The 13,050-nt window shown below is 30.1% G+C and overlaps 1 protein-coding gene across 1 annotated transcript in view; it reads right to left on the bottom strand.

The window, feature by feature from the left end:
• LOC125073460 (ethanolaminephosphotransferase 1-like) overlaps positions 1-12,471 on the bottom strand; it is a 34,398-nt gene extending 21,927 nt beyond the window's left edge. Inside the window, exon 1 of the mRNA XM_047684299.1 lies at positions 12,436-12,471. The gene's annotated coding sequence lies outside the window, so the exon portion shown is untranslated. The remainder of the gene's footprint in view (positions 1-12,435) is intronic.
• Positions 12,472-13,050: the final 579 nt, after the last annotated feature.

Raw genomic sequence — 13,050 nt, 5'->3', positions numbered from 1 at the left:
CAGAGGTCTATACATTACTTAATGTTTATGATTGCCTGGTCGCTATGGATGTTTTCATAATACATAAAGTATTTTTTTTTTATATAATATCAAAGTGATATAAATGTCAAAGTGTGATCGTTGGTTTTATTTAACTAGCGTAGTCTTTTTTTATAGAAATTGTCGTCCAGTATGACGTCGGTTATATTTTGTAACACAGACAATTTCACATACAAAATCGCATGTAAAAACTAGTTTCCAATAAATCTGTGATGTAATGCAATTTAATTGATTTAAAATTTTAAAATACAAAGTATAAAGTGTGTTCAAGTCACTTAAAACTTTGCAAAAATAATGAGGTCCCTAGAGAGGTAACACTATAACAAAGGGCTGCTATTTGTACACCCATTAAACCAGGACACAAATCAGAAGCTCTAAGTATTCTAAAAATATATCTTAGAATTTGAAACTCGAATGGATGCATCGACAGTAGTCTCTGCAATTAATTATTTCAAACATTTACTGGATTATTTTTTCTGTTGACAAAAATATTTTTAGAGAGTTCCAGAGCTTAGAATCTGTTTTAATTGTGACTGTTCCTATTAATATAGCGCACGCGAATTGCTGTTATCCTGGTAGAGATAACCTTTAAATTAGTATATTTTTTTATAAAATTAGGTGAATATAACCATCATAATTAGTAAACATCGATAAGAGTTTGTCATGTCATGTGATCCCAACTAACGACTTATTAATAAATCCTATGAGTTAGACCTCTAATACAAGGGCAATCCCTAATAATGCAATTTTTCACTTTTAATTACTTAGTTTTTAATGTCTTTGATAAATAATCATCTGGATGAATCTCAGAGTAACTGATCAATGTTATCTTTGGTCTCATGGTCGACGTTTTAAAGGTTGTAACTTTTTTATACCGTCGGGGTAAGTACCACAACCTCATCATATATTCTACCGGCATGCAGGAATGCTTAGTATTTTTCTAACAAGGGATATATAACCTCAGGTCCCAAGTTGGTGGCGCAGCGGCTATGTAAATGAATGCTTAAAAATAGTAAGTGGTCGCCATTGTTTATAGTGGTTTATAGTGGTGACCACGTACCACAGGAGACCCATTTGCCAGTTTGCCTGTTTATGCTATAAAAAAGCGCGGATTTAATTTAGAGCAAGCCATATGTTATTTTAGTACAAGTATTTTTTTATAAAGTCCTACTAGTTACTGAAACCATATGACAATATTTTTTTATCGTAAATACTACTTTTGTTGCAAAACAAATTTAAAAAATATATACTTATACGTTTAATTTTGAATAAATTATTTATTACTAACGTTTATGACGCGAAACCCCTAAAACTAGAAAATTTCTCAAGTAAAACCCAAAAAATGGACACCCTACAGTAATGTTGCCTAGCACCCTGTATCCCCTAACGTCCCTTGAGGTGAACATCATTATACCCCGTCATATCGACACGGGGGGTGTTTATTGGATTTAGTTGTTATGGTTTGTAAATTATTAGTTCTCTGGATATCATTATACCGTCAAGTGCGCAGTGCGGAATGGAATACAATAGGGTTATAGAAGAAATAAATATAAAGATAAATAATACGTATCCATGCACATCGAATAACGATCAATGAATTAATTCGAAAAAATATCTAAAAAAGATCCTCTAATCTGAACTTCGTACATCACACAAACCGTCACCCCCATTTTACCTCCTCGAGTGATTAATTAAAAGTAGCCTTTGTCCTTTCCTGGAACTCAAACTATTTCTGTTCCAAATTTCATCTAATTCGGTTCAGAGATTAAAGCGTTATAAGGTAACAGAGTAACTTACGCATTTATAATATTAGTAAAGATTATTTATATTATTAAACGATTTTAAACGACCCGGTGAATTTAATATATTTAATAATTTCTGGTATTCGAATGAATAGGAATGACAGGCGCGTTATACGTATAATATTTTTCATAATTTGTTTTAGGTGAGCTGTCTTTGACGGCTGTATTGGTTTTTGACATTTAATCTTTATCTTCACAGTAAATTGATTATATCTGCTCATAAAGTAGTCAGATGTAAGCAGTTGATCGCTAATGGGTAAACTATTTGTATTTCGAATGGAAACTCTTGAATTAAAATATATTTTAATTGAATTACATTAGATACGCAATTCAATATTATTTAATAGTAAATCAAATATTTTATTATTATTATGGCGCGACGTAAGTATATATATACATATATATGCTTTAGCTAACTATTTTGTATGCATATTGAAAATTATGGGCAGCGTTTGCTTCGGAAGCGTCCGGGTCGTGAATATTCACTCCGACTACAACTTAACCAATCTTAAACTTATAGTAAGTATACGATTTAAATATGTAAAAAAATTGTAAAAGTGATATAGATTTTCCATCTCAAACAGATAAGTAGATTGGGTGAAACCTGAAAAAAAAATACTTTAAAAGAAGATGTTCTTTCAATTGATGATAGAACTTTGTTCCGTCAGAGTAGGTACCAACAGATATTATTCCCCCAAACAGCAATACTTAGTACTATTGTGTTTGAAGGATGAGTGAGCCAGTGGCCTGTTAAGGGACGACTAGTCAAGGCTGGTGGCGCATTAGCTACGTGAGGAGTGTTTAATATTTCTGACAGCGCCAATGTCTATGTGGTGGTGACCACTTCGCATCAGGTGGTCCATATGCCGGTCCACCTATTACATAGAAAAAAAAAGCTGTTTTCTACCCGTAGATATTTATTTACTATATCATAATGCTTAATTATACATAATTGACTACTAAACTGTCATAAAATCTGCCATAATATTCATCCATTTCATACATCCGTTCTGTTAACCATTTGTGTATATGAAACACAACTTCTAATTAATGCTGATGTTACGTAGCAACATTTAACTGGCTGTCTCATTCGGTCATATGTAATTAGTTTAACTAAGTCTATGCGGTACTAAAATGCTAAAATAAACACAGTAAAGTAACTTCCGATGCGATTTTAAATTTGTTAAGACAATATTTAACAAGATGGCGTCCGCGACTCTTCGTATGCAATTATTTTTTTTTACAAAATATTTGATATAACTAGGCATAGGTATAAAATTATTAAGCCTAAATTAACACCGATTATAATGATACGAGATTTAAAAAAAATATTTGTGTAATTATTTTGCGTTTCGAAAGGTTATTTCGTTCTTAACTTTCGATTTATTTTAAAAACACTAAGTATATTGAATTACTCGACACGTCAATATGTCCAATAAAAAAAAAGTTTTAATGATAAATCCAATTGAGGTATTATGTCTTATTCTCCTATACTCCGTTGTGCTCGGATAACTACGTACCTACATACTGCATTCGAACACGTAGATTTAAAAAAATCTCTTACATTAACAGAAAACCCTGCGTATTTAAAAAAAATAAAATATGTGTCAATTATGTCATTTTCAAATTACTCCTCAAAAAAGAGAATTTAGCTCAGTTAAGGAACATGTACAGACTCTCACTTAAACAAATTTAATTATGAATTATTCAAGAATCGTATAACAACTATTCAATAGGTATAATAAATAAGCAGTCTTCGATCACTAATTAAGAATATTTGTTAGTGATATTGTGCGTTTATAAATCTTGAATCATTATTGTTATCCTTATTTAAATAATTAAAATATTTAAAAAAAAAATACAATTACAAAGTAAAATCTGTTTATCAAATTTCTTTGCCGCCCTACTTTTTTTTGACTATTCACAGAGACATTCTATGTAATATAATCTAGACACACGACCTCTATAACTTTACAGTATAAATAAAATTTCTGAAATTAGTCAGAATAGACATTCTAAATACTATTTCAATATCGGAAATGATCTTTTTAACATTTCGCGCTTCACGGTTCGCGCGAGCGACGGTAACCGGACGCTATGTTGCGACGCCGTGACGCAGTTTTGACAGCTGTCACATGGAACGGACATTCGAATTTAGAATACTCGAATTATATTTGATTTATATAATAGCTTGCTAAAATAGATCGCGCATTGTCGATTTCTCGTTTTAAGGTAATCATTGTATTATAAAATGAAGATATACAGTCTTTTTAGTATTTTTATTTTTTATTTTTAACCATTAACAAAATCTCGAGTCGGTTTCCATTGGCAACTCTATAGCTGTGTACCGTAGTTGTAAAAATATGTGGATTTTATAGTTATATTTAAATTATATATAATTATGTATATATATCCTGATGTTCCCTAGGCTTATCAGTTTACTTATACATATTACAATTTTAAATGGATTAAATGCCATTAATTGGATTAATTACCTATTATTCCAATCTAATTGACCGTTTAAATTTATATTAAATTTGGAACAGCTTGCAGATAGAATCGAACATTAACAAAAATTGTACAAATAAAATAATTGTTCTGCGCTTAAAAAAAGTTAAAATAGCATATATAATCTATAAATTAAATCTTAAATAGTTTTTTTTTTTTTTGTATAAATCCTTACATAATATTTATTATTTGCCCAATTTCACATAAAGCTGTATAATTTACGCCTAAGCCAATATGAGTATAAAAACTTCAAAACCATAAAGTTCTGTTTTAATTCTTAATTTTCATACACGTCAGTTCGTTACATATTACACTACGTCACTCATCGGCGTGGAAGTGACGGAATCCTTACAACAGCCCGGTTACATTGCGGACAAACAAACCGACAATGTTGCAAGGGGCAATGAGGGGCATATCCATTCATTCTCGTTGGTCTAGTGGCTAAATATAAGGCCACAGATACTGATGTTCTGAGTTCAAACCCCAGGTCTAAAATGTCCTGCTTTGGCTGGTCTCCTGCTGTGACCGTAATCGATCAGGACGACATCATTAATTAATTAGGTTTACTTTATATAATAGTTTGTTAAATGAGGATTCAAAAGTGGTTGTAAAAGCCTACTTAAATAAAGTATATTTTGATTTGATTTATTATTTTATAAAATAGGTATATACCTACTTCTGTCTGTATATTCATCATAATCATGAAAAGTATGGGAGTTTGATTCCTTTGTTATTATATGGTATATTATTGAAGCGTGCTTTGTTTGCTTACTATAAAAATCTTAATGAGTATTTCTGTTGATCAAACTTTGCGAATTCGTTTATAGAACTCTCTCTTAACTCTCATTATTTGAGAGAAAATATCTAGCAGTTGAACAGTTTTCCAGTTTTTGATCCCGATAATCCCGAGATTGCAATTGCCTAATTTCGGAATTCAAAATTGCCATTAATGGTCTACTCCCAACCCCATTGACACTAAAGGAAAATTACAACTGAAAATTGAGAAGAATCATTAGACACAAAAAACTATATCTTCTTATTCCGGGACTGAAAAACATGTTTTCTGATGCTTCTCTAAAACTTTAGATCCACGAGACAATATTAATAATTAAAACTCACCAATCAAATGGAAACAAGAAAAAAAAAAATTTAATACATTATTATAATTTCACATATAAAATAAAATATGAATAGTATCCACCAACCCGCATTGAAGCAGCAGGGTGGAATTAGCTTAAAACCTCTTTAAAGGGAGATCTTTGCCCAGCAATTGAACATTCACAGACTTTTATATTACTTTATTAATTGTAAAAACTACTCTTAGGAAGACGTACAACTAAGTTTCGACCACGGAAGTTCACGAGACTTTCGATTATAAATTAATGATAAATGGAGAAGGTATTCCCTTATCCAGCTGTTGTTGAAGAGGTTTTACAGACTAAAAAGTATAAATTACATAAAAATTAATCTACGGATGGAATACTGAACTTTATTGAACTTGTATTGCTCATTGCTTACATGAGTTTTTCTGTTAATCTAAGTGATCAAAAACAAATATTATTAAAGCATTAAAGCTCTATGAAATCGTCCTGTTCACCGGTTCGTAAAGTAGATTTTACCGAGAAACCGGCAAGAAGCTCAGTAGTTATTTATATTATATTTCTTTAACTATATTAATGTTGTATATGTATCCAATATTGCATATTGTCTAATATTGCAAAGTAAGTATGTCTATCTGTTTGTGGTCCGATTATAACGAAGCCAATTGTATTGAAATGTAGCATAAATTGAATCATTAATTCAAATCAAATACATGCTTTTTTTTTCATTTCATGATAAGTTGAGAAAAGGTTCATTAATGATATAAATTATGGTTGATATAAAATAGATTATATCATGAAATAACGAAGTGTGAAGTGACACAGCAAGCGTTCCCACGCTCATTGCTGACTCTCCTTATTCATTACGATAATGTCGACTAAGCCACTACTATATGCCAAAGAGTAACGTACACATACGTTCTGACATAGATGTCTTTTACTCCGAGTTTCAGTTCATCCGGTCTCGGTTACGGATCATTTTATTAGTAAAACTTTGGCCACAATTAATTGGCGCAAAAAAGATTTTACACATACATGTTTGTCAAGAGGTTTTTTTTTTTAATTTAATGTTTTTAGCCAATGTGCTTAAATATCATTTATAATTTTATATTTTTTATTGTTGACCTACATAATAGAAATTAAAGTAAATAGTTGGAACAAAACAATTGACATAGACTTACATTGCCAATGCCTTCGCCATAAAATTACCACAAATATTTATTTATTTTCATAAAACTAGTATGGCGTAGGTATTTAAATAGTATGTCATAGTATTTCTGCGTCTTGTATAATCTGTATTATGCAAATCGTGTCACCATTGTCAAGGTTACGTTTTTACCACTACGCAAGACGCCTATTGCAAAACTTTCGGTACATAAAAAGTATTATTTACGTCATTAATTAATTTCAAAGAATTCGTATGAGGACAGCATAAATTGCAATATAGTTTACTTATATTTGCACATTTGGAATATTTGTGTGTTTTAAGCGACTACGATACAATGATTTTTCTTGACGCAATTACTCAATATCTCAGCGAGATCACAGCATATTTTAACGTACACCGTAGTATTTTCCAACAACAAAAACTCAAGTATTGGACAATTGGTTACAACATTGCAATCTGTAGTGCTATTCTGTAAGAACTCATTTCGTAACCCACACGTGAAATGTTGAAAACCGACTTACGACAATACACTATATTGATGTGGATATTCCTTAAAACTTGCAATTATTATGGCCAATATCGCATATCACTTCTAACATTTCACAATCATGTTCTGCGGTGAGTTTCGAGTGCATCTATACTAATGTATACTTCTGTTATATCTATACTAATAATATCACTGCTGAAGTAATTTTGTCTGTTCGTTTCTTTGTTACGCTTTCACGACTAAACCACTGTGAACCCTAAGTTCTGATATATCGTTTTATTTTTAAATGGCTTTTCAAGGAGTTTAGATTGGTGTTGAAGAGTTGTATGCATCTGCTACTATTTTTGAGATTAGCATGTAGAAATGGATACATAATAAGTTGAAAAAGTATGAAATATAGTAAGACCCCCCAAAGTGTGATGTCGTACTGTGTCGAAATAGATTAAAAAAAAGATAATCCAATAACAAGCAGTTGCATCCAAATAATCTATAAATTTAAATATGTATATTGTTAGTAAATAATCTTAACGTAAAAATACCACGATGTCAATGGATTTTCGTGACAAATTCAATTTCACGCTGGTAAAGCCAGGGGTTCAGCTAGTATTGCTTACTATATGCAGAATTGCTCTACAATTTGTTTGAGCATTTTGATGGACGTTCGACCTACAAATGAATTTGTATTCGTCTTTGTTATATGTTACATTTGGCAACGTTATACACGCACAAATATTTTAATCTAATACCAACATGAAAAAAATAACATTATATTTTATGTATACTGTTATATATTATTATTTTAAGAAAATGTGAGTCATTTTTTACTCCAATTTTGTAAAATTTTACTTGCAAAAGTAAATAATTCCATTTCTTTGGACGTAACGTAAATATAAAAACTGGAGTGCGAATAAGGTCGATTAAATTAGTCCCTATTTTGAAATTTTTATAAGTCGGGTAGTTTCGTATTTTTTTCGGTATTTCAAAAATACATTATTAATTAATTAACAACAACAACAACTTATTTGGAATTAAATTTGTTTATTTATAATTATTATAATAATAATATAACACCAGGTTAACATAAATTATAAACAGTATCGCGGCGGATAGGCGCCGCTACGTCAATGTTGTCGAATGCTGACTCGCTGTTATCAGAAATGAATACCTATATACTAATGTACCATAACTCCTACGTTGCATTCATGGTTGCCTGGTACTTTGAAAGTCAAAAGAATGCTTAAAGTATGTCAAGTTTTTTTTTTCATTTTTTGTTGTTGTTTATAAAAAAAAAAACATTTGATTTTATTTAGCTACTTGCTTAAAAATTTTGATAGATTAATCAATAAAACATTGGGTTTTTTTTTCAATTGGATAATTTTCTATTTTATAAATTTTCTTTATAAAATAAGAAAAAATATACTTATTTTTAAACATTATTATTAGTTTGAAATATTTTTATATGAAAAAAATCATATAGTCTCAGTTTTTATCAATTAGAGACTACAAAATTTGTATTGTGATTCTCGTTTTCCGTAGTTTTTAATTAATTACAAACACTTCCATATAAAATGTAGGTATTTTACAGATTCAAACATGAAACAGATTAAAATACAATTATTAATTACTTTTACTATGGACACGGTTACTTCACTAACACATAGTTTATAAATGGTCTTACCTATTTCATACCTTTTTTTTTCAATATTTTATGCGCATCTTTTTAAAATGGTCTCAAAAAATTCTTCGACGCGTTTAATTTATCTTAATAAAGAAAATTATAATTTTTTACGTCACCGAATAAAAGTAAAGCCATCAGTCGAGTGAGCCGTAACCCAATATGTCGGAAACCGGATAGCAGACAGTGTGGCGCGGCCTTAAGTTTTCTTTTTAATTTTTCTTTTTTTTGTAGAAAAAGTCAAAGGACTTTTATCTTGGAGCCCGTTTTGTATTTTTTTATTAAAACCTTTTTGTAACGTGTGTGATCCATCGGTTGATGAACGAATTGTTTTGGTGGTAGTTGTGTATCGATAATATAAGAGTCGGTTAAGCGTGTGCGTATGTCAACTCCTTGTAGGTTTGTTAATGGGAAAAAAAATAAAAAAAATCAAGTATTCATTGTCAACCTTTTCTGTAGTTACATTTATAAAATGCTTGTATCTAGAGATCTTATTATTATTTAAAATTGCATTATTTATCTTTAAAGTTATAACTTTTTGGATTATGTTAATTAATTATTTAGAAGCATTTGAAAACACATTTTCTTTATTCTAAGATATTTTTATCGTGTTGCATGTAAAAATCTGTTATGGTTTCAAATTAAATGTTATGTGAATAGGTTTTGTATATCACACGGTATAGTTATCTTAATGAGTTGATAGCTGGATGACTAAAGTATGACTGCATGCAACGCCCCGCAATGTGTACAATAAATCATAATTAAATGAGGCAGATGACCTAAACACCTTAGTCTGTTAAATAAGACAGTTTAAAAAGTATATATGAATATCTAATATACTAAAAATCCTACGGAAATAAAATTTCCCGTAAAAGTTATTGTAACATTTCGTGTAAATATATTAAAATTTTAAAATAACAATTCTATTAAAATCTACAAGCACAAAACATCAAAGTTGTGATAATTCACAATCGTAATACCTACTAAAAGTAGTTAGTATTATATATTAATTAAACCGTCTAAATCTAGCGAACACGCCCCATCCCTGACAAGCGAAGAAAACCAAAACCCTTTGACATGATAAATATTTTTGCCATTCGACACCTCGTGTTCATTTAAAAACATGTTAAAGCTGCACAGGACACTTCTGCGTATCCGTTTTAATGAGCGATTTAAAATTAGAACGTTTACTTTTTAAATTGACGTTCGTAATGTGTTGTTCGTAAGTATTTTTAAAAATACGGTTTTGAGCAGTGATTTATTTTATGTTTTTATTTTTTAAATGTAATTTTGACGTGGTGGTTACTTTACTAACTATTTATTGCATTTGAAATCAGCGTCATTGAAGATAATATTGCCTGCATAATATTTATTTTCTTTGCATTATAATATAATATAACTTTTATTTAGCACAATGAGATGAGTCACATTCATACTTATTTTAACATACCTACTAATCAAATAATATATTTATTTGTTGAATATTGAAATAAGTATGTGTATTCTGCACGATAGGTACTATAACTAGGATTTCATGTCATAACAGAGCTGTAACTAAAAAAAAATATTTTTATTTAGCGGCTTCTTTTGTTTTCATTAAAATTGTATCCGTTTTTCGACAAAACCTTTATCAAGAACACATGCTCGTAACCGTAGCTCGTCGAACGAAAAATTGTATTCAGACGAATAGATGTAGGAAATTCGATATTTTTGCACGATATTAGGGAATATTGTAAAAGTCTATTTTTCTTAGATCCACTCGCGCATGTGCGTTGCGGTTTTGAGTTACGTTCGAAATTTGAAAAAAATACTTTTTTTATTATTACACGTCAATGAACAATTGAAGAAAGGGTCAATATATATTTTACACAAATGTCAAAAATTATAGATCCTTTGTGTGCTGTCGATGACCCTTTAGGTGGTGACAATGGAATAATTTACAATTTCGATAAACTATTATGTGACCTCTGATATAAAATGGGGATCGTGTTTTCAAACCATGAAACCATTACTTGATTTTTTTAAACAAAGGGTGCAAAGGGTCGCTATTACTTGAAGATCAATTTATCAAAATGAATTGTAATATGATATTTTTACTATAATTATTTTTACTGTTTATAAAAAGTTTTGTTCCTACATATAAAAATATATTATAGTCATATATTTGTAGCAATATAATATAATAATATATAAATTGTAATAAGTATATCAAGATATACTAATTATAAATAAGTGTAAAATTTGAGGTTAACACCTGCATTATTATACACATTTGTAACATCGCCACGTCCACATTTAATTAAAACCCATTTAGAATTAAAACTAAAGCAAGCCACCGGACACAGCTGGTGCGTTTCTACGATATTTACTTTAGTTCTGTCTTGTTAGTCATTCATACATTAGTAATGTTCACCAAATATTATTTTGACTCTTTGAAATCAAACTTATTCAAGTTTGAATCTTAAATGCACTAGCATAGAAGTTATATTATTTTTAAAAATAGCAAAATAAATTTGTAAAAAGAAATGAGATAAACATGCCCGCCGTCGGTCGAGTGAGACGTCAATCAGCTGTCAACGACTTTCCGCTACGCCATGCTCTCCTAGTACTGTATCTCATAATGTACTGGGATTTGGACGGATTTGGGACGGATTATTCAATGATTACGTGACGAGGACGAGACGGACACAAAGACGTAACGATCACATAATTGGCATATTCGTTATGCAAAATTTCAGATTCTTAGATAAGTCTATAGAGATTTATATATTAGAGAACTTAGATATAAATCTATATAATAGTACTTTAAAATACGATATGTATACAAACACAATATTTAAAAACATGAATTACGCAGTGATTCCCACTTTGAAGAGCGCATCTGTAACTGAAACTCTTAAATAAATCCTTCCTTTCATTTAAATTTATATAATATATAAATTATATATATATTTTTTATTATAAATTTATATATATATAATTTCAACATTTGTAAACCCAAAAAAGTTGAAGTCGTTCTAGGCTGATTTATCGTTAAAAAAAAACATAAATTTAAAAGATAGATAGAAAGTATTAAAGTCAATTAACAACTCGCAAATATCCCACTAATGACAATGGTACTTTTTTCGTAAGAAATAGGTTCCGAGTACATACATATATTCGTCACGCTTAGCTACTCCTTTGCAGATTTTATTCGACACATACTGGTTTCGCCATGACATTTTCCTACGTTCGACAAGATATGGCATAAGATAACACAAGCTAGGAATATAAAAACTCCCTTATTGCCAGGATTCGATAATATGTCACTATCTAGGTAAATTCTAAGCTCAAATCGCGTTACACAGCGCTACACAGCTATATAGAAATGAATATAATTAAGTTAATTTCAGAAGTTGTTTAATAGTTGAAAACTTATAATAATAATAATAAAATCGTATTTAGTATTCGTTATCCGTAGATATTTATATATATCTGAGATACATTTCACTAGGCTAGGTAATCAGGTATGCTATGCTTCGCGGCTCACCACAGTCCGCAGTCCACGGTCCCACGAATATCGCTAACTTTCTAGCGGACAGTTCACGCTTGGTCAGTTAGTGTTTCAATATTTATTGTTGTAACTCTACGAAATAAGAGTTTTTTAATTAACTTACCAATCAAAAGTAACGGTACAAAATCTTTCAAATATTCTTTTCCAAGTTTTACCAATATGTGACAATAAAGTAATAATTACGAAGTTTTAAATATTTTATGATAATTAAACTTATAAATCACGATAAACGAATGATACAAATGTACTCGTAACTATTTGTTTCACTTTAATTGCTCGAGATGCTGACGTTATCAGCGTCATTTCTAAATTGATCGAATGACGACGTACACGCGTCATTTTACTATTACATGCATTTGAACGCGTCCATTGATTGAATGAATTACTAGGTATAAGATTGTGTTTCTATGGCCTGATAATAATCAACCAATTAATTTTATTTTAATGATGGAAATGACGATTCTATTATCGTACCATTTCCATCGTACAATTATTTGTATAGATTCAACGTGACCGGTAATTAACATATAAAAAATTAATTTTATGTTTGCACAATCTCTTCCATAAGATTTAACATTTTGTTGTATTTTACCAATGGTGGGGCCTTGTGGGACCTGCAAGTACCACCCGCTCATCAATAAGTCTAGACAAGACATCAATATTCTGTATTGCTATACCACAATGTGAAGGATGAGTAACCAATGTAATTAAACAAGGT

This window comes from Vanessa atalanta, chromosome 24 (genome assembly GCF_905147765.1).
Source record: "Vanessa atalanta chromosome 24, ilVanAtal1.2, whole genome shotgun sequence".
Lineage (NCBI taxonomy): Eukaryota > Metazoa > Arthropoda > Insecta > Lepidoptera > Nymphalidae > Vanessa > Vanessa atalanta.
The sequence above is the reverse complement of the archived record's forward strand: the minus strand, read 5'-3'. Positions and strand labels throughout refer to the sequence as shown.